The sequence below is a fragment of the Lampetra fluviatilis genome, chromosome 37 (assembly GCF_964198595.1).
Source record: "Lampetra fluviatilis chromosome 37, kcLamFluv1.1, whole genome shotgun sequence".
NCBI lineage: Eukaryota > Metazoa > Chordata > Hyperoartia > Petromyzontiformes > Petromyzontidae > Lampetra > Lampetra fluviatilis.
Window position 1 is genome coordinate 7782517 of NC_136311.1, and position 20580 is coordinate 7803096.

Here is a 20580-nt window from a genome sequence, read left to right on the forward strand (position 1 = left end):
GTTAAGCGCATTTCATGTTGTTGCACTTGCATTGTAATAACGGTAATCGTCTATGCAACTACAATTTATAACTTTAAAAAAAAAATTCTCGTTTAACTTAAACGTGTAACATACATTTCAATGGGTGAAAACGTTCGACGATTGCACAGTTCAAGCAAAGAGCGATGTCACATTTCAACCACGTGACGGCACATGTGGTGGGAACAGCACGCGAGTGATGGGTGCGGTGGATGTGATGGATGTGATTAATATGATGGATGTAATTAATGTGATGGATGTGATGGTGGGATGGATGCGATGGATATCACAGAACCGCCCTCGATCGCTTTCTGTCCACGTCACGTTTTCGGTTCAAAGCGAAACTATTTATCTTTCGAAATGTGATCAATATACCTTGGCACGATTTTCAGATCCTTTTCGGGACAAATCCGAAATCGGGAACACGCCACTAGCCGACGCTTCTGTTTCCTATACAAAACGACCAGACGTAATCCCATCGGGGCCAGAATCTATCTTTATTTTTCAATGCAGATCTGCGTTCAAATAAGCGCCACTGAAATGCCTCCGACTGGGCGTGTGGCAATTACTCTTTTTTTTCGACAGACCTCCACACCCACGTGAATGGTTGTTAGGGCCACGTCCTTTGGCGTTCGAACCCCGTCACGGAGACAGATCGGGTCGGGGCAGGTTGGGGGGGTCATTAGCAGATAATGTCAACAGGTGTGGAAAACTTAAATCGCGCAGTTGACTGTACCACACCGCGCCTACTGCGGCAACCACCACGGCAAACCGGAATATCTGCTCCGGAATTACGCGGGTCACCGGTGCGGACGCAACCGGTAAAGCCCACCACCACCATCACCGCCACCATCACCACCACCGCCACCACCACCACCATCATCACCACCATCACCACCACCACCACCATCACCACCACCATCACCACCACCACCATCACCACCACGACCACCATCACCACCGTCACCACCACCGTCACCACCACCATCACCACCACCATCACCACTACCATCATCACCACCACCACCATCGCCATCATCACCACCGCCGTCGTCGACGCTTTTCGTCATCGGCAAGGATCTATCCGCTGCTGGATGAAGGCCTTCCCGTACCGGTGCCATCGCGAGCACGCGAAGCTGCTCGGCTTGGTTCGCGTCGCTCGCGACACGTTGGGTACATCGGAGTAAAATGTTAACGTTCACTATCCGATTTCCCAATGAGTTGCAAGGCAATATTATTTGTCATTTAAAGTGTCTAAATATCCGATTTCCCAATGAGTTGCAAGGCAATATTATTTGTCATTTAAAGTGTCTAGATATCCGATTTCCAAATGAGTTGCAAGACAATATTATTTGTAATTTAAAGTGTCTATTTGTAATTGCATCTCAGGCGCTGTATACGTGGGTGGGGGGGGCTATGATGTGGATTTAAAATACCCAGGAAACATGCCAACGTTTTGCCAACGTTGGCATGTTTACTGGGTACGAGTATTGACGAAGACAATTCGAACTGTTTAACACGCAGGAGGCTTTTCGCGACCAATATCATCAATAATATAGAGTTGTTTTGGGGGGGGGGGGGGGGTTAGTTTGCGTAAATATAAATGTGCCGTTAAACCCGCCACCACCCGACACAGCCAATTAGTAAGGGTTGTCTGTCACGTCAACAGAACGTGCCAATTCGTTACTGGTACAGCACACCGGTGTGTTGGAAAGCAAATCCACAACAGTTACAATCCGAGTACGACGTTTCGCCAGTAATTACAACTAGCTTCATCGAATATGCGAGTTGTAATGCTACGTGACAACCCCTTACCAATTGGTGGTCTCGGCTGGTGGCGGGTTTAACGACACATTTATATTATTTACGCGATCTAACCCCAAAAAAAAACTATTTTAGGGAAAATTAAAACTGAAAACCAGGAACGTGTGTCAAGAGACATGGCGATACGCACGTTCGATCACATTGTGAGAGATAGATGTAAAGGAGAGGAGAGCACGTCAATCGAGATCACGTGCGGCAGGTGAGAGAACTCGTAGCTGACTGCTGCTAAAATGAGCCAGCAGGCCATGACAGCAGACGGTCGCTGTGGAAGGGACGACGATCGGGAGATTGATAATTGGTTTTTTTACCCTTATCATATTTTTACTGGCAAATGAGGTTCCCATAGTGTAGATGCTTGCCCCGAGCTCTCATACTCTGATGGTGCATTGTCTTTGAGTTGTGCGCCTTTTGGCGTCATCTGGTCCAACCCATGTGAGACTAGGCTCTAAGGAAAGCTGTCTCGGGTGTGGACCAATCAACTTCAAGGACAGTGCAACATTATCAGAGTTATGTTTTTTTGTTTGCATTATGGCTGCAGGTATTGTTGTCTATGCAAACATGACTCCTCGTAAAAAGGTGTCAGTTTTGTTGCCAGATAGAAGGGTAAAACAACAATTATCATATTTTTACTGGCAAATGAGGTTCCAATGGTGTAAATGATCGGGAGATTGTCGAGATTCGGCGACGAAGTGGCGGCCGAGTGCGGGGACGTGCCTGAGAGCACGTCCACCGCGGAGATGGAGCACATTAAACGAGACAGATCTACAAGTAGGCACGAGGTGGATCCTGCAAGAGGATGGTGACGGCTTGGGGAGGCCTTCAACCAGCAATGGGATCGATCATGGTTGACGACGATGGCCCTCCGTGTGCTCCGTCCCACCGGCGGCGTTAACGAGCAGATTCACTATCGATCAGAGTCGTTAATTATGCGTCGTCACGGTCAACCTTTGACCTCTGGTGGGCAGTCGGATGTCCTCATCGCTCAAGCATCGTTGATTTAAAAAAATACATCACTTGGTTGCCGAATGTATATTTTTTTTTTGGTCGTATTTTTGACGCAGGCTGCGATGATGTAGTCGCGTTGTTAGCAGTGCCGGATTAAGCAAGTGCGGGGCCTGTAGCATATGCTATAAAGGGACCCTAACTTAAATAAATAAACACGTAAATATTAAAACACAAATGTTTTACTTGCATAGTAAAGTAATCGTATTTTTTAATTTGCTATACAGCCAGATCATACGACAAATCGCTAACCTTAAACACCCAGTCGTTCATAAAAGTTGAAGGCAGTACAGTATAGTACTATAGTAATAGAGCAAGTGCAGAATCACTGAACCGGAATTGATAGCTTGAAAGCATTTAGCGCGGGACCCTTGAAAGTGCGGGGCCCGTACTAGGATAATCCGGCACTGATTGTGATCCGGTGAAAATGTTGCTGCCCCTCTCGCCAACATTCATAATTAGGAGTGGACCAAACGATTAACTCGCTCGAGTCGGCCAGACTAAGAGAATGACCGTGAATCTCTCTCTCTCTCACTTTCTCTTCAGAATGGTCTTTGAAAAGCAACTTACAACACATCGTACCTTACAACATATCTCAAACTGACGACATAGCTTGCAACGTATCGCAAAATGTAATCTCCAGCGAAATGTCGTATCAGATTGTCAAGATATTGCTTGCTTTTCAACATTCCTCCGCCGGTTTGCTGAAAAATCAAATCAGTTGTAGGCATTTTTTCCCATGACGTGACAACTTGATGTGATTGGCTCTGTCGGGTGGTGGAGGGTTATAGTAAAAAAATAACCATTGCCATTGTACCTACATGGCAATCTAACCCAAAATAAAATAGTCATGAATGGCAACGTATCATCATCACTGTGTGTTGAGTGTAATCATTCGTTGGATAGCATCAATAGTTGCTAGATGTGCAGCGTGAATGACCTAGTTGACATCTGTGGAAAACAAGCTTCATAGCTCATCAGGTTCCTCCAGGATAAATAAAGATTCTAATGGGACCTTTTTGCCTTTGATCAAAGTATGAAAAATAAGAATAGGTTTTACATTTTCTGGCAATAGAACAGGCGTGTTAAGATGTTCAAACTCCAAATAGATACATTTGGCAAGGAATGGAATCTGCATTAACCACACACACATGCTGGTGGTGAATATGCAAAAAAAACAAAGATTGGCAGAGCATGCTTGTTTGCACGTTCACCACAAGTAAGTGTGGTTAATTCAAACTCAATTCCTTGCCAAATATATATATTTGCTACTTGAACATCCTAACACAACTGTTGTATTGCCAGAAAGGGAAAAAAAAACCTATCCTTATTTTTCATAAAGATTCTGATACTTAAATCCGCCGGCCAAGACTCTACAGCTTGCCTTTGACGAGACCCAGACAAAGACAAATAAATTGCTGACTAAATTCACACTGCATCTCACCGACCCCTCACTCACCTCACCTCACCTGACCACCCAAAACCCCCCATCCCCCATCCCTCACCCATCGCATTTCCATTTCGTTTCTCCGGTTGCCACGTGGCGACAGAGACCGAAGCTGCCGTCTCCACGGTAACCTCATCATCCAATGGCGTCGCTGCGCGGTTGCCAATGGCAACGGACTGGGGGACCTTGGGCCGGAGTGGAGGGAGGGTGGCCTTCTCTCGGTTGCCTGGCAACCGCTCAAGCGTCCACCCCCCCCCACCCCTCTTCAGCGTAACTCGCTGAAATCTAATGTAGTGGCAGCAGGCCCGGAAATGATGAGTGGCAGCACACAGGAGAAACACAATATAATTAGGGGGGGGGGGGGGGGGAGATACACAAACCACACGCAACGGGAGGACGGTCCAGTGGCCAGTCTCTCGGAGAGTTGGGTGCCCCATCAGCTAGCGCCAGTGTTGAGAGCTGGGTGCCCCCATCAGCTAGCACCAGGAGAAGCTACCAAAGTGTTGAGAGAAGGTGCCCCATCAGCTAGCGCCAGTGTTGAGAGCTGGGTGCCCCCATCAGCTAGCACCAGGAGAAGCTACCACAGTGTTGAGAGAAGGTGCCCCATCAGCTAGCGCCAGTGTTAAGAGCTGGGTGCCCCCATCAGCTAGCACCAGGAGAAGCTACCACAGTGTTGAGAGCTGGGAACCCCATCAGCTTGCGCCAGTGTTGAGAGGAGGTGCCCCATCAACTAGCGGCAGGCGAAGCTGCCACTGTTGAGAGCTGGGCGTCCTGTCAGCTTGCGCCAGGAGCTGCCCCGGTGTTGACTTTGTCTATCAGGAGAGGGGCATCTGGTCAGGAAACAAGTGTGCAATTGTTAACCGCTTGAGGGTGGTGGTGGTGGTGGTCGTGGTGAATGTGATGCAAGCCACAAGCTGTTCGGTTATGGGGGTCAGAGCAGCAGACGTTCCGCTTGCTGCTCATCGTCCCAAAGGACAGAGGCCGTCATCCAGCAGTCGATAGGCCAAGGCTGATGATGATAGCGATCTTCTAAGGTCATAGTTCAGCACACTGGTCGGCGTTGGTGAAGGTTTGGGGGTTGGCGTGGGAGGGGGGGTGAAAGGGGGCAGTGGACAGGGCCGGGTATTGCACTGTGATGTTGGGTTTAGCGCATCGCGCTACGAACCAAGTGACCCGAGTTTCATTCCTGCCCACAGCTGACATCAGTGATGAGCGATTCCTGAATTGTGGCAAAAGTGCACGGCCGCCGTGCACTTTTGCAAAAGCCATTAGCAGTTCCTGAATAAGAGCATTGTGGTCTTTTTTGTCTTAGGTCACCGTCAAAATAAATTTGAGCAAATGTGGCGGACTGACAGGCAGCAGCAGTGATGCGGGGAAAGGACAATCCTGGACTGGTTTTGTCATTGTGAGGACTCATCACCACCATGGGTTTTGTTTGTCACTGACAGATTTGATTACTCCTTTTTATTTTATTTAAATCCTTTATATTAAGTTCGCTTGCTTGCTTAGGACCGTGCAAATTTTTCGGTCGTTTTTTAACCCACTTCCCGTGATCCGATCGAGCTGACATTTTCCACACAGACTTGTTGTGCATGACAATTTCCAAAATTTTACACTTTTTAGGACAAAAAGATTATATTTAATTACCAATTGCTTAATGCTGCCATGCAATAATCTGACCCATAGGTGGCAGCCATCTCAAGCCAGAGGACGAGAGGACTCTAGCCGCCACGCATATAAAGGATTTATAGTGAAAAACTTTGTTTTTACGGGTTATACTTGTTTCTTGGTTCTTTCGGTAAAGTCACGTAGAATGGAAATAATAAAATAATAAAAATAAAACAATAAAATAATTCTCACGACGTTTCGGCCACAACGCAAGCAGCCATCCTCAGGTGGAGAGCAGGTCTGTCGAGTAGACAGAGTCAGAGTCTGAAAAAGATTTGATTACTGTTGGCATGAGCCAAGCTAATGGGCTCCGTGGTGTTGGAAGTGGGAGCTCAACCTACGTGGTGTACTATTACTGCATTACTGTACTGATGAGTCCTAATTACTGCGAAACCGGTTCACGGTTCTTTATCGCTGCATCACTGCTGCTGCTGTTGTTTGTTGGTCACATTTGCTCAAATTTCCTTTGCCGGTGGCTTCAGAAAAAGAGGACCACAATGCACTTCTTTGGGAAATCCTGATGGGTTTGTGTTTCCTCCCCCACCCCATGCCCAGAGAGCTTCTTTCTCGGGAGCTGCAAGCGGCACGTGGAGCGAAACGTCGGACATTGTGCCGCGTGGTAGTACAACCTGAGAGCACCAGCATGCCAATTCTCCCTTTTCAAGTAATAAAGGCAGGCTCGATGCCCGCTTAGCTTAGATGATCCCGCAAACTCGGGCACATTTGACACGATTTTGGGTTACAGACCAGGGGGGTCGGCAACCTGCGGTGGCTCTTTGAGGTGCCGCTTTCGTGACGTCACTTTATCGAGGGCCACCGTCTCGTAATCATACACGTGCATTGCGGATCTCGAAACTTTGGGCCTTTTTTTGTTTGTTACCGAATTAGAAACAAAAAAAATTAACCCGTAAAAACAAAGTTTTTCACTATAAATCCTTTATATGCGTGTTCAATGGGCCACAACCCAGCCCACATTGGTCTTTGAAACGGGCGGCTAGAGTCCTCTCGTCCTCTGGCTTGAGATGGCTGCCACCTATGGGTCAGATGATTGCCTGCCACCATTAAGCAATTGGTTATTAAATATAATTTTTTTTCCATAAAAAGTGGAAAATTTTGGAATTTTTTTTTCACGAAAATACATTGTCACGCACAACGAGTCTGTGTGCGAAATATCAGCTCGATTGGATCACGGGAAGTGGGTTAAAAAACGACCGAAAGATTTGCACGGTCGTAAGCGCGCAAGCAAGCAAGTGAACTTAATATAAAGGATTTAAAAATGGCTCATCTTTTTATTTTGGTTGCCAACCCCCTGTTTAGAGACGTTGGTTTTCTGTGAGGGCTAATCAGTGGATCTTTAGCCTTGTGCTTTCAAAGTGCATGCACACCATTTATATATTTACCCTTATTGAGGACACACAGCTCAGCTGTTCAGGGTTATTGACTTAGTGGTGGATGTGTTGGCATAGGGTCATATTTCATTTCAAATTAGCATAGTAAAAGGTTACGTAGGAAAACATTACCGAGACACAATTGTCACCATAGCTGCAGTGGGAGCTCCGTGATTTTGTCTGCTATTAAAGTAATGAATATGTAATCGTGATATGTTCACTATATAAATTAAGCTCGTCATGAGTTAATTGGGGTTTTGTGTCGTGCGTCGAATGGGTGACCCAAAGTTTGTTCATGCAGAGTTGCTCTTGCCAATACCAACTGGTAATCCATCGCGCACAGCCTGGCTCTGCTGATGAGACTCAAAAATGTCCAAACCCGGCCAGAGTTTCCCTGCTTAAACAAATGCAGCTTGAGATTTATGGGCGCGGACAGCTGATGTTTATTGGCTGATTTTTTTTTGTCTTAACATTTTTGTTATTTCACACCAACCGATGTTGATTTGTGGTGCCTTTAGCGGCAGCGGCGGCGTAAGTGGTTAGCGCATTGTGCTCTGAACGATCCGAGTTCAGTTCCCGGCCACGGCTAACATCTGCGTGATATCTGATATCTGAAACAGCAGACCCGTCACCCCTCCCCACGCACTGACCAACGTGGTGAAGTATGATTAAATAACCTCGCTCTCGTGACCGACACATATCGGGGTGAGACCATCATCATCATCCAGCAGTAGATTGACAAAGGGCTGCAAATAATTATAATAATTATGATCGTATTAATTCTCCACGACAGTGCATAATAAGTTGCATACAATAGTAGAATTAGGGTAAAATTGGTGATATGCAAAGTCAATTATGCACAAATGAACGAAAATGTCGAACGGACATTTGCATATTACTGATGATGTCCCAGCATGCCCTCTGAGCCTCAGAGAGTGGTTCTGGAATTATTAACGTTTAATTATCTTCGTCATTAACCATTAAAAAGATCATATCATCGGGCAAACAAAAAAAATCTGCATCTGCCATGTTCCTTACTGGGCCTGTTGAGACTGTTTTTGTGGAGAGACGTTAACTACCTTGCCTGGTATGCAGGAGCCCGTGGGTTCGATCCCGACCCTGACGCCTATTTTATATTTGGAGTTTGCAATATTTTCCCCGTGGTCGCGTGGATTTTTTTTGTTTACGGGTCCTCCGGTTTTTCCCTCCACAATGAGAAACGGGCATTTGGAGTATCTGGCTTGTAATAAATTCCCACACGATGATAAGCCACTTCGTTGAGCTATCATTTGTGGCCAGGTCGCTTCTGAAAAATAGCTGCACAGCTCAGTGGCCTTTGGCTGGTAAAATAACATTTTAATTTAAGTGTTGGGCCCAACGAAGCAAATGCTGCCAGGAAACGTCATGATCCCTTTCTCGCACGAGGACGGCAGAAAACTGCAGTCCTCGTGGGCCACTCTGCGCGTCTCCTTCCCCGTCGCCCGATCTCTTCCGCCCGTGGGCAAACCTGAAGTCAACCGATTTGCACGCGACTGGACGCGACCGATGCTCGGCGGTCACTCGGCAACTTGTGCGCTGCCGGACGATCGCGGCAACCTCAGCCGAGGGTTTGCGAGTGACGCTCGCGCGAGTTCACGGGCGGGGTTGTCCCTCGCTCCGTGCGGGTTCGGGGCTGTGCGGTTTCGCGCTCCACACGCGGCTGAACCGACTGCTACCCAAACGAATTCGCTCCACCGTCGCGGATTGAATTCGCCCGACATGTGGCTATGCGGTCAGACGTGGAGGCAACGTTGTTGTGCGCGCGTGTGTGTGTGCGTGTGTGTGCATGTGTGCGTGTGTGCATGCGTGTGTGTGTGTGTGTGCATGTGTGTGTGTGCATGTGTGTGTGTGTGCATGCGTGTGTGTGTGTGCGTGTGTGTGTGTGCATGTGTGTGTGTGTGTGCGTGTGTGTGTGTGTGCGTGTGTGTGTGCATGCGTGTGTGTGTGTGCGTGTGTGTGTGTGCATGCGTGTGTGTGTGTGCATGTGTGTGTGTGTGCATGGTTAGCGCGCCGCGTTACGAAACCCGGCGACCCGGGTTCGATTCCCGCTCACGGCCAACACCGGTGAGGATTATCTGAACCCGTCCTGGGCCTCCCCTAGGTCGACTCAGCCTCAAATGAGTACCTGGTGCGATGTGTAGACATCGCCACTAGGGAGACAAAGGCGGCCGGGCGTGGTGTTGGCCACCGACCCCCTCCTGTGCCGTGCCGGCCTTCATACGTGCTCACTAACAGCACTTGCCCCTACAGTCTGACAGGCTACATGGGGGATCTTTGTCTTTGTATGGTTAGCGCGCCGCGTTACGAAGCCGGCGACCCGAGTTCGATTCTCACTCACGGCCAACACCGGTGACGATTATCTGAACCGGTCCGAAGCCTCCCCTAGGTCGACTCAGCCTCAAATCAGTACCTGGTGCAGTGTGTAAACATCACCACTTTGGGAGACAAAGGCGGCAGGGCATGGTGCTGGCCACACACCCCCTTGTGCCTTCATAGGTGACAGCAGTTGCCCCAACAGTCTGCTACGGCTATACGGGGGATCTTTGTCTTTGTATGCACTGCTCGGCAGACAGCCGTCTCCACGGGCGGTCTCGCTTTGCGCGCGCCCTTCTTTTGGAACGCATCTACTACTCCCGCGTAGAGCGAGGGACACGTGCACACGTTGTAACGGTGAGATGTGTAGTGACATAGAATGGGTCACTACGGCGCGTAGCGCTGGTTACTGGTAGAGAGTGGGATCGCGGGTGTAACAGCCCGGTCCACCAGCAGGGCAGGTGAAGTATGCCACTGCAGCGCATAGCGCCGGTAGCTGGCAGTGAAGGGCATTTGAGGATACAGCGGCCGGTCTGCCAGTAGGTCACGTGATAGGCACGGATGTGGGGTAAATGTTCATACTCTTAGGTTTTTTCGGTAAAGTCACGTAGGTAAAAAATGTAATTTTATTAATAAAAGTAAAATAAAATGTAAAAATCTATATTTTACTTTTATTTATTTTATTTTATTCTTTACCTGCGTGACTTTACCGAAAAAACCTAAGCGTATGAATCCTTGCAGTCACGAAAGCTTCAAATCTAGAATTAGGGTAACGGTGACAGAGGGAGCACGTGGGGCAGAGCAAGAGCCTTCTGGTGGGTTCCAGAAGGGGGCGTGTCCGAGGGCGGAGCCAGGCCACGCTGGGGAGGATAAAAGGGAGGCCCCGACGCTGGGTCGGGGCTGCTGCGGTTTGGGAATGGAACCCGTCGTCACCTCCTCGTCGGTGTTGGTTCTGGCAGCGTGCCGGCTGTCCTGACCCGTATCTAGTTATCCCCTATACTGTGGGAAGTGTAGAATAAACGTGGGTGCCTCCTAATATTAGTGTATCTGAATTGACACACTGCAAATGTAACAACGTTGCCAGTCCAGTGGCTGTTGTGACTCCGTTTAGCGAATTGCAGAAAATCCTTTCTCGTCTTGCAAACAACAACAACAAACAACCGCCGTTCACCACTAAGTGGCGGTGGCGACACCACGGCGCCTGTGCCAGGCTAGGTGCACTTCGTCTCGCAAAGCCACATCTCTCCACCCTCGCGTCACATCCCGAGTGGTTATTGACAAGCCCGAGAAGAGGTGGGACGAGCTCGAGTGTGTGGTGGTGGTGGTGTTGTGTTGTTGTCGTGTGGGTGGGTGGGAGGCAGAAGAGGAAGTGAGAGTTGTCATGGGAGAGATGGAGGAGGAGGGGGGAAGATGAGTGGGAGGGAGGGAAGGGAGAAGGATGAGTGGGAGGGAGGGAAGGGAGGAGGTTGATGGGAGGGAGGAGCAGGGTGGGTGGGAGGGGTTAGTAGGGTGGGAGGGGTGGGTGAGTCGGGTGGGTGGGAGGGGTGGGTGAGTCGAGTGGGTGGGAGGGGTGGGTGAGTCGGGTGGGTGGGAGGGGTGGGTGAGTCGGGTGGGTGGGAGGGAGGGAGGGGTGAGCAGGGTGGGTGGGAGGGGTGAGTCGGGTGGGTGGGGGTGTTGAGTCGGGTGGGTGGGAGGGGTGGGTGAGTAGGTTGGGTGGGAGGAAGGGTGAGCAGGGTGGGTGGGAGGGAGGGAGGGGTGAGCAGGGTGAATGGGAGGGGTGAGTCGGGTGGGTGGGAGGGGTGAGTCGGGTGGGTGGGAGGGGTGAGTCGGGTGGGTGGGAGGGGTGAGTCGGGTGGGTGGGAGGAGTGAGTAGGGTGGGTGGGAGGAGTGAGTAGGGTGGGTGGGAGGGGTGAGCAGGGTGGGTGGGAGGCAGGGAGGGGTGAGTAGGGTGGGTGGGAGGGAGGGAGGGGTGAGCAGGCGAGAGAGAATACGAAGTTCCACAAAACCGCTCCCACACCCTCCGGTACCCCCCCGCCTCCTCGCAGCGAGTGCGAGCAACAGCGTGGAGGCGGGGGAGAGCGAAGAGAGAGAGCGCAGGGCAGGGGTGGGTTTCGAGGCAGACGCCTGTGGATTTGGTGGCGGTGGTGTTTGTTGGTGGTGGTGGCGGTGGTGTTTGGTGGTGGTGGTTTTTGGTGGTGGTGGTTTTTGGTGGTGGTGGTGTTGCCTGCCGGGCGTGGTGCTGACCACCCCCCATCCCCCTCGTGTGCCCCGTGCCAGCCCTCGGAGGTGCCACTCGCAAAACAGCACGTGCCCCCCCCCCCCCACGAACGCTCTGCCAAGCGAGGTGACACGGGGGGGTCTGTCTTGTTGGCGGGCTCTGTGTGTGCTGGGGGAGCGACGCGGCTGGAACCATCGCGCAGAGCGGCTCCCACCAGCAGCAGCAGCAGGAGGGAGGAGGAGGAGGAGCGGTCACATTACCGGTGAGCATCAACTCTGAGCAACTTTACCACGCACGGGCCAGTGACGGAGGGGGCCTGAATTCAGGCGAGTGGAGTGGTGGGGGGAAGGTGTACAGCTGGTGGGGGGGGGGGGTAGAGCTAGTGGTGGTGGGGGAAGCTGTAGAGCTGGTGGTGGTGGGAGGAAGGTGTAGAACAGCACAGTGGTGAGAGTGGCCGGCGCACCACCAGCAGTTATTGCCCAAGCTCCGCCGTCCTCTCTGTATACAGTCTGTCTCAAACGGCGTTGTCATCGGCCATTCAATTCGCGCGCGAGAGGGAGGGCGACGTTGCTGCAATGGAGGTTTTAGTCTGCGGCTTGGCTCGGCACCCCATGGCTTGGGGAGTTTGTTTGCTTTTTTGACGCCATCCGTGTGGTGATCCACCAACCCTCGCTGCTGCCTCCACACGGCGACGGACGAGTGCAGACTGTCAGGTGCGGCAATGTCGCCACCCAGCTCGTGAGTGGGGTTCGATTCCCTGCTGTGATCTGGGTTCCCTGCTGTGATCTGGGTTGGGTTCCCTGCTGTGATCTGGGTTCCCTGCTGTGTTCTGGGTTCCCTGCTGTGATCTGGGTTGGGTTCCCTGCTGTGATCTGGGTTCCCTGCTGTGATCTGGGATCCCTGCTGTGATCTGGGCTGGGTTCCCTGCTGTGTTCTGGGTTCCCTGCTGTAATCTGGGCTGGGTTCCCTGCTGTGTTCTGGGTTCCCTGCTGTGATCTGGGCTGGGTTCCCTGCTGTGATCTGGACTGGGTTCCCTGCTGTGTTCTGGGTTCCCTGCTGTGATCTGGGCTGGGTTCCCTGCTGTAATCTGGGCTGGGTTCCCTGCTGTGTTCTGGGTTCCCTGCTGTGATCTGGGTTGGGTTCCCTGCTGTGATCTGGGTTCCCTGCTGTGATCTGGGATCCCTGCTGTGATCTGGGCTGGGTTCCCTGCTGTGTTCTGGGTTCCCTGCTGTAATCTGGGCTGGGTTCCCTGCTGTGTTCTGGGTTCCCTGCTGTGATCTGGGCTGGGTTCCCTGCTGTGATCTGGGCTGGGTTCCCTGCTGTGTTCTGGGTTCCCTGCTGTGATCTGGGCTGGGTTCCCTGCTGTAATCTGGGCTGGGTTCCCTGCTGTGTTCTGGGTTCCCTGCTGTGATCTGGGCTGGGTTCCCTGCTGTGATCTGGGTTGGGTTCCCTGCTGTGATCTGGGTTCCCTGCTGTGATCTGGGATCCCTGCTGTGATCTGGGCTGGGTTCCCTGCTGTGTTCTGGGTTCCCTGCTGTAATCTGGGCTGGGTTCCCTGCTGTGTTCTGGGTTCCCTGCTGTGATCTGGGCTGGGTTCCCTGCTGTGATCTGGGCTGGGTTCCCTGCTGTGTTCTGGGTTCCCTGCTGTAATCTGGGCTGGGTTCCCTGCTGTGTTCTGGGTTCCCTGCTGTGATCTGGGCTGGGTTCCCTGCTGTGATCTGGGCTGGGTTCCCTGCTGTGTTCTGGGTTCCCTGCTGTGATCTGGGCTGGGTTCCCTGCTGTGATCTGGGTTCCCTGCTGTGATCTGGGCTGGGTTCCCTGCTGTGTTCTGGGTTCCCTGCTGTGATCTGGGCTGGGTTCCCTGCTGTGTTCTGGGTTCCCTGCTGTGATCTGGGCTGGGTTCCCTGCTGTGATCTGGGTTGGGTTCCCTGCTGTGTTCTGGGTTCCCTGCTGTGATCTGGGTTGGGTTCCCTGCTGTAATCTGGGCTGGGTTCCCTGCTGTGTTCTGGGTTCCCTGCTGTGATCTGGGCTGGGTTCCCTGCTGTGATCTGGGCTGGGTTCCCTGCTGTGTTCTGGGTTCCCTGCTGTGATCTGGGTTGGGTTCCCTGCTGTGATCTGGGCTGGGTTCCCTGCTGTGTTCTGGGTTCCCTGCTGTGATCTGGGTTGGGTTCCCTGCTGTGATCTGGGCTGGGTTCCCTGCTGTGTTCTGGGTTCCCTGCTGTGATCTGGGCTGGGTTCCCTGCTGTGATCTGGGTTGGGTTCCCTGCTGTGTTCTGGGTTCCCTGCTGTGATCTGGGTTGGGTTCCCTGCTGTGATCTGGGCTGGGTTCCCTGCTGTGTTCTGGGTTCCCTGCTGTGTTCTGGGTTCCCTGCTGTGATCTGGGTTGGGTTCCCTGCTGTGTTCTGGGTTCCCTGCTGTGTTCTGGGTTCCCTGCTGTGATCTGGGTTCCCTGCTGTGATCTGGGCTGGGTTCCCTGCTGTGATCTGGGCTGGGTTCCCTGCTGTGATCTGGGTTCCCTGCTGTGTTCTGGGTTCCCTGCTGTGATCTGGGCTGGGTTCCCTGCTGTGATCTGGGTTGGGTTCCCTGCTGTGTTCTGGGTTCCCTGCTGTAATCTGGGCTGGGTTCCCTGCTGTGATCTGGGCTGGGTTCCCTGCTGTGTTCTGGGTTCCCTGCTGTGATCTGGGCTGGGTTCCCTGCTGTGATCTGGGTTCCCTGCTGTGATCTGGGCTGGGTTCCCTGCTGTGTTCGGGGTTCCCTGCTGTGATCTGGGTTCCCTGCTGTGATCTGGGCTGGGTTCCCTGCTGTGATCTGGGTTCCCTGCTGTGATCTGGGCTGGGTTCCCTGCTGTGTTCTGGGTTCCCTGCTGTGATCTGGGCTGGGTTCCCTGCTGTGATCTGGGCTGGGTTCCCTGCTGTGTTCTGGGTTCCCTGCTGTGATCTGGGCTGGGTTCCCTGCTGTGTTCTGGGTTCCCTGCTGTGATCTGGGCTGGGTTCCCTGCTGTGATCTGGGTTGGGTTCCCTGCTGTGTTCTGGGTTCCCTGCTGTGATCTGGGTTGGGTTCCCTGCTGTGATCTGGGCTGGGTTCCCTGCTGTGTTCTGGGTTCCCTGCTGTGATCTGGGCTGGGTTCCCTGCTGTGATCTGGGCTGGGTTCCCTGCTGTGTTCTGGGTTCCCTGCTGTGATCTGGGTTGGGTTCCCTGCTGTGATCTGGGTTGGGTTCCCTGCTGTGATCTGGGTTGGGTTCCCTGCTGTGATCTGGGTTCCCTGCTGTGATCTGGGTTGGGTTCCCTGCTGTGATCTGGGTTGGGTTCCCTGCTGTGATCTGGGTTGGGTTCCCTGCTGTGATCTGGGTTGGGTTCCCTGCTGTAATCTGGGTTCCCTGCTGTGATCTGTGTTCCCTGCTGTGATCTGGGTTCCCTGCTGTGATCTGGGTTGGGTTCCCTGCTGTGATCTGGGTTGGGTTCCCTGCTGTGATCTGGGTTGGGTTCCCTGCTGTGATCTGGGTTGGGTTCCCTGCTGTGATCTGGGTTCCCTGCTGTGATCTGGGTTGGGTTCCCTGCTGTGATCTGGGTTCCCTGCTGTGATCTGGGTTGGGTTCCCTGCTGTGAGCTGGGTTCCCTGCTGTAATCTGGGTTGGGTTCCCTGCTGTGATCTGGGTTCCCTGCTGTGATCTGGGTTGGGTTCCCTGCTGTGATCTGGGTTCCCTGCTGTGATCTGGGTTGGGTTCCCTGCTGTGATCTGGGTTCCCTGCTGTGATCTGGGTTGGGTTCCCTGCTGTGATCTGGGTTCCCTGCTGTGATCTGGGTTGGGTTCCCTGCTGTGATCTGGGTTCCCTGCTGTGATCTGGGTTGGGTTCCCTGCTGTGATCTGGGTTGGGTTCCCTGCTGTGATCTGGGTTCCCTGCTGTGATCTGGGTTGGGTTCCCTGCTGTGATCTGGGTTGGGTTCCCTGCTGTAATCTGGGTTCCCTGCTGTGATCTGGGTTCCCTGCTGTGATCTGGGTTCCCTGCTGTGTTCTGGGTTGGGTTCCCTGCTGTAATCTGGGTTCCCTGCTGTGATCTGGGTTCCCTGCTGTGATCTGGGTTGGGTTCCCTGCTGTGATCTGGGTTGGGTTCCCTGCTGTGATCTGGGTTCCCTGCTGTGATCTGGGTTGGGTTCCCTGCTGTGATCTGGGTTGGGTTCCCTGCTGTGATCTGGGTTCCCTGCTGTGATCTGGGTTGGGTTCCCTGCTGTGATCTGGGTTCCCTGCTGTGATCTGGGTTGGGTTTCCCTGCTGTGCATCTGGTGTCCGCAATGTGCATCTGGTGTCCGCAATGTGCACCGGTGTTGAATTCGATTCCAAGTTCACTCGTTCCACGGAAAATCCCGTCTGAGCCAGTTACCCAGCTATAATCTCGATTTGACGCTTTCCTGACTGCAGGAATCCATCCTCTTTGGATATCCCGCGATGCCATCGGCACCGAACAGGAACATCCATCATCATCAGTGATACCTACAGAGGTGCAGGCAACAGCTGGGACAGACCACAACTTGATACACAGGACAGTAGTAGTAGTAGTACATTATGTACACGTGCAGCCCGTGTGCCAATCCACTGCTGGATGAGGGCCTCTCTGGCAGGCTGTGTGTGTCCTGGGTGTTATTTGAACTTGCGGTACAGCACTGCACTAGATTGGGCGTTGTTGAAGGGTCCGCTGAGCATCGACGTGGGAGCATAGAAGTACAGTACAGTAGAGTACAAACAATGGATTGTTTTCACTGCACTGCCCCCCTGCTGACATGTAGACCCGCCAGTAACTTGGGACTGTGGTTCTGTATTAGAATGTTTCTTTTTTTTTTAAAGAGATCAACGCACTCGTCAATAACACCGTGGCCCTTCCGCATAGCACACATTTGCGATGGGAACGATTTTGTTTTTTTATTGACAGGTGACGTTACGGCAATGGCCGGGCTCCTTCTTTGTTGCTCCCAAGAGCTATGAGGAAGGAAACCCGTTGTTGCTCTTGACCCGTGCGGTTGACGGGCGTGTTGAGTTTATATTGTTCAGGGTGCTGGTGCGCTTTCCGCCGCCGATTTTCGCCGTGGCTGGGAAATGAACCCTCTTGGGGCAGGCTCGAGGGGACATGCTTCCCAGCAACCTCTGCCACCCACCTCACAGATCTACGTTAAAAGCCACCGGTTGGTTGAGGTAGCCGTGGTCGGGAATCGAACTCGGGTGGTGGGATGTGCGTTGGTGGCATCGCTGGGTTCAAAAGTGCGCAGGGTTGTTAACCGCTTTGATCGGCCGCTCCAACGGGCCGCAAAACCCCTTCACAGATCTGCGTGACGACCGCTGTCGGGCTCGTCATCGTACCGAGCGAGCGATAACGAATGTCAATGAGCCCGGGCCGCGTTAATCGACATACGCGGGCCGACGGATTGATTACCGTTACGGCTTGTCAGCCCGCTTTAGTGTCTCAGCCTGAACTGTCCGCGTAACGAAAACGAGCGCTAAATTCGCCTCGGGAGGTCGGGATTTTAGCTGAGCTTATTAAGCCGAGCTCAAAATTTCTGCCCCCCCCTCCCCACCACCACCCCCCCACCTGAATACCTCTCACGCACTCAGCCCACCCATCTACCAATCCACTCACCCTTACCCACTCATCCATCCAGCCAACCATCAATCCACTAAAAATAACTCATCCATCTACTCGTCAAGCAACCCGCTCACCCATCCACTTACAAACTCGCCCGCCTACCTAAGATTCAACTAGCTCATCCACTCACCCGTCCATATGCTCACAAGCTCACTCGCCCATCCACTCCCACACACTCACCCATCTCGCCTATCCCACTCGCCTATCCGTTCGTCCACCCAGCCACCCATCCAGTCACCCAACTCACCCACCCACCCAACTCACCTGCACACTCACCGATCCACCTACCCACCCACCCACGCATCCGGTCACCGAACTCACCCCCACACACCCAACCACTCACAAACGCACTCACCCGTCCACCCCGCCACCCACTCATCCCGCCACCCATCCACTCACAAATGCACTGCCCCGTCCGCTTACCCAGCAGTCTGCCCGCACGCCAGCGGTGCTGTGAAATTCAAAGAGGCAGGATAATAAGCGCAGGATGGTCGATGAGAAGCCATCGCTGTCGGAGGTGGCCGTTGCGGCTCGGAGAGTTTATTCCTCAGCAAGACCGTTGAGGCGGCGGGCACCGCCGCCGAGAGCCTGGGTTCGAATCCAGATTTCAACGCCTCTGCCAATTCGAACGAGTCCTTGGAGCCGAGCGAGTTTGGTGGCGGCCTTTAGCGTAGACAATAACAAACGGCCGAACAAAACCAACAAAAACCTCGTCGCTAAATGCACCTTGCGTTTTCACGCGAGGCCACGAATGCTGCGTTCACGACCCCGATAAAGTTGATTCTTGCACACACGATTCCACACGTGTATCGTTGTAGACACCTGTGTGAAATAGCGTCACCGTGAGGTGTTACGGATGACCTGGCACTCGCCACAGGAACGGAATGCCCACCAATTATTTAGGACCACCCATTGCGAAAGACGACGAGGGCTCTTCGTTTGAGATTGAAGATGCCTGATTGTCGGACGTTTGAAAACCGAATTTGGAGCCGCCGCTTATTTATTTCATTGCTTACCCAGCTTATTGTGTCCCCCATTACGGCGTGTTCATCTTGTTCAGGCGAGGAGGCCGCTGCGTTTATCTGATTGCTCCTGCGGGCGGGTGGGCAGAGGGCCTTTTGGCTCTCTGCCGGATCTCGCGATAAGCATCCACATGCAATTATTTTTACTAAAACTAAATTTCGATTTAAAGCTTTCGTGACTGCAGGGATTCATCTTCTTGGTTCTTTGTCTGTCTTCTCGACAGACCTGCTCCACCTGAGGACGGCTGCTTGCGTTGTGGCCGAAACGTCGTGAGAATTGTATTATTTTATAATGTTTTATTTTTATTATTTTATTATTTCCATTCTACGTGACTTTACCGAAAGAACCAAGAGATTTACTGAAACTCTTTTTTTAGTTTACCAGGTAAGACCCCACCGAGCCCTATGTAGCTCTTTTTCAGAAGCGACCTGCCCACAAATGATAGCTCAACAAAGTGGCTTATCACGTGGAAATTTATAGCAGCAAAATCATGTAAATACTCGCTGTGGAGCGCCTGCATTCGAAATGGAGCGGGAAAGTTCACAATTTTAATCTTTATCCTGGAGAAATCCGATGCGCTATGAAGCCTGTATATTAAGAGTGTGCATGTTCTCCCCGTGGTTGCGTGGATTTTTCTCCGGGTTCTCCGGTTTTTCCCTCCACGTTTAGAATCAACATCGCCGCGCGTTTAGAGTATTTGCCACGAATATCCTCGCGATAAGCCCCAGCGTTGAGCTGTCATTTGTGATAGGTCGATCCTGAATAAGAGCCGCATAGCTCGGTGGGCCTTACCTGGGCGAGTAAAAAATAGTTCACAGTCTGTAGTTTATTTTCTTGGTTCTTTCGGTAAAGTCACGTAGAAGGGTAATAATAAAATAATACAAATAAAATAAAATAATATATTAAATGACATAAAATAATATATTATTTAATTTTATTATGTTTTATTTTTATAATAAAATAATATATTATATTTTTTCATTTTATTATGTTTTATTATTTTATTATTATGTTTTTTATTATGTTTTATTCTTTTATTTTCTTATGTTTTATTTTTATTATTACATTTTTTCCCTTCTACGTGACTTTACCGAAAGAACCAAGAAGATGAATCCCTGCAGTCACGAAAGCTTTAAATCGAAAAGTCTGTCGTTTATTTCCCACAGATGTCTAGTCGGGGCGGGTCACAGAGTCGACCGCGGTGGATTCTCACGCCCGCGATCATCAACCGTCGTTTAGCCATTGTCTATCCGCTGCTGGATGGACGCCTCCCCCGTCGCCGCCGCTAACAATCCCCGCGATGCGCCAATCCATCTGTCTCCTGCTGTGGCGCGGGATCATTTTCGTTGCTCCATTTCCGCGGTGGAGATCGTAATCGAGAGCGGTTCCCCCTTGGGTGTTAATCTCCGACCGCCGGCCGTCGTGCCTTCCACCGACATGTATGTACAGTATGTTGAACTTCTTTCGCACTGTACGTAGCCGACCGTGATAATCTGTGGGTCTCTGTAGGTCCCTGTGGGTGTCTCTGTGGGTCTCTGTGAGCCTATGAGTGTCTGTGGGTTTCTGTGTATGTATGTATGTTGAACTTCTTTCGCACCGTACGTAGCCGACCGTGATAATCTGTGGGTCTCTGTAGGTCCCTGTGGGTGTCTCTGTGGGTCTCTGTGAGCCTATGAGTGTCTGTGGGTTTCTGTGTATGTATGTATGTTGAACTTCTTTCGCACCGTACGTAGCCGACCGCGATAATCTGTGGGTCTCTGTAGGTCCCTGTGGGTGTCTCTGTGGGTTTCTGTGAGTCTATGGGTGTCTGTGGGTTTCTGTGTATGTATGTATGTTGAACTTATTTCGCACCGTACGTAGCCGACCGTGATAATCTGTGGGTCTCTGTAGGTTCCTGTGGGTGTCTCTGTGGGTCTCTGTGAGTCTCCGGGTGTCTGTGGGTCTCTGTGTATGTACCGTATGTTGAACTTATTTCGCACCGTACGTAGCCAACCATGCTCATGGGAG

At 51.9% G+C, this 20580-nt stretch overlaps 1 protein-coding gene across 8 annotated transcripts in view; it reads left to right on the plus strand.

Annotated features, from left to right (window-relative positions):
• Positions 1-20580, plus strand: part of LOC144945310 (rabphilin-3A-like) — a 58191-nt gene that overhangs the window by 2002 nt on the left and 35609 nt on the right. For 4 of the 8 annotated variants that reach the window (XM_078873731.1, XM_078873729.1, XM_078873732.1 and 1 more), the window contains exon 1: positions 11827-12179. The exons of 2 other annotated variants lie outside the window; for them this stretch is intronic. The gene's annotated coding sequence lies outside the window, so the exon portion shown is untranslated. Of the gene's footprint in view, positions 1-11695; positions 11804-11826; positions 12180-20580 lie in introns of those variants that run through there. 2 more of the 8 variants (XM_078873733.1, XM_078873734.1) reach the window with 2 other exon arrangements.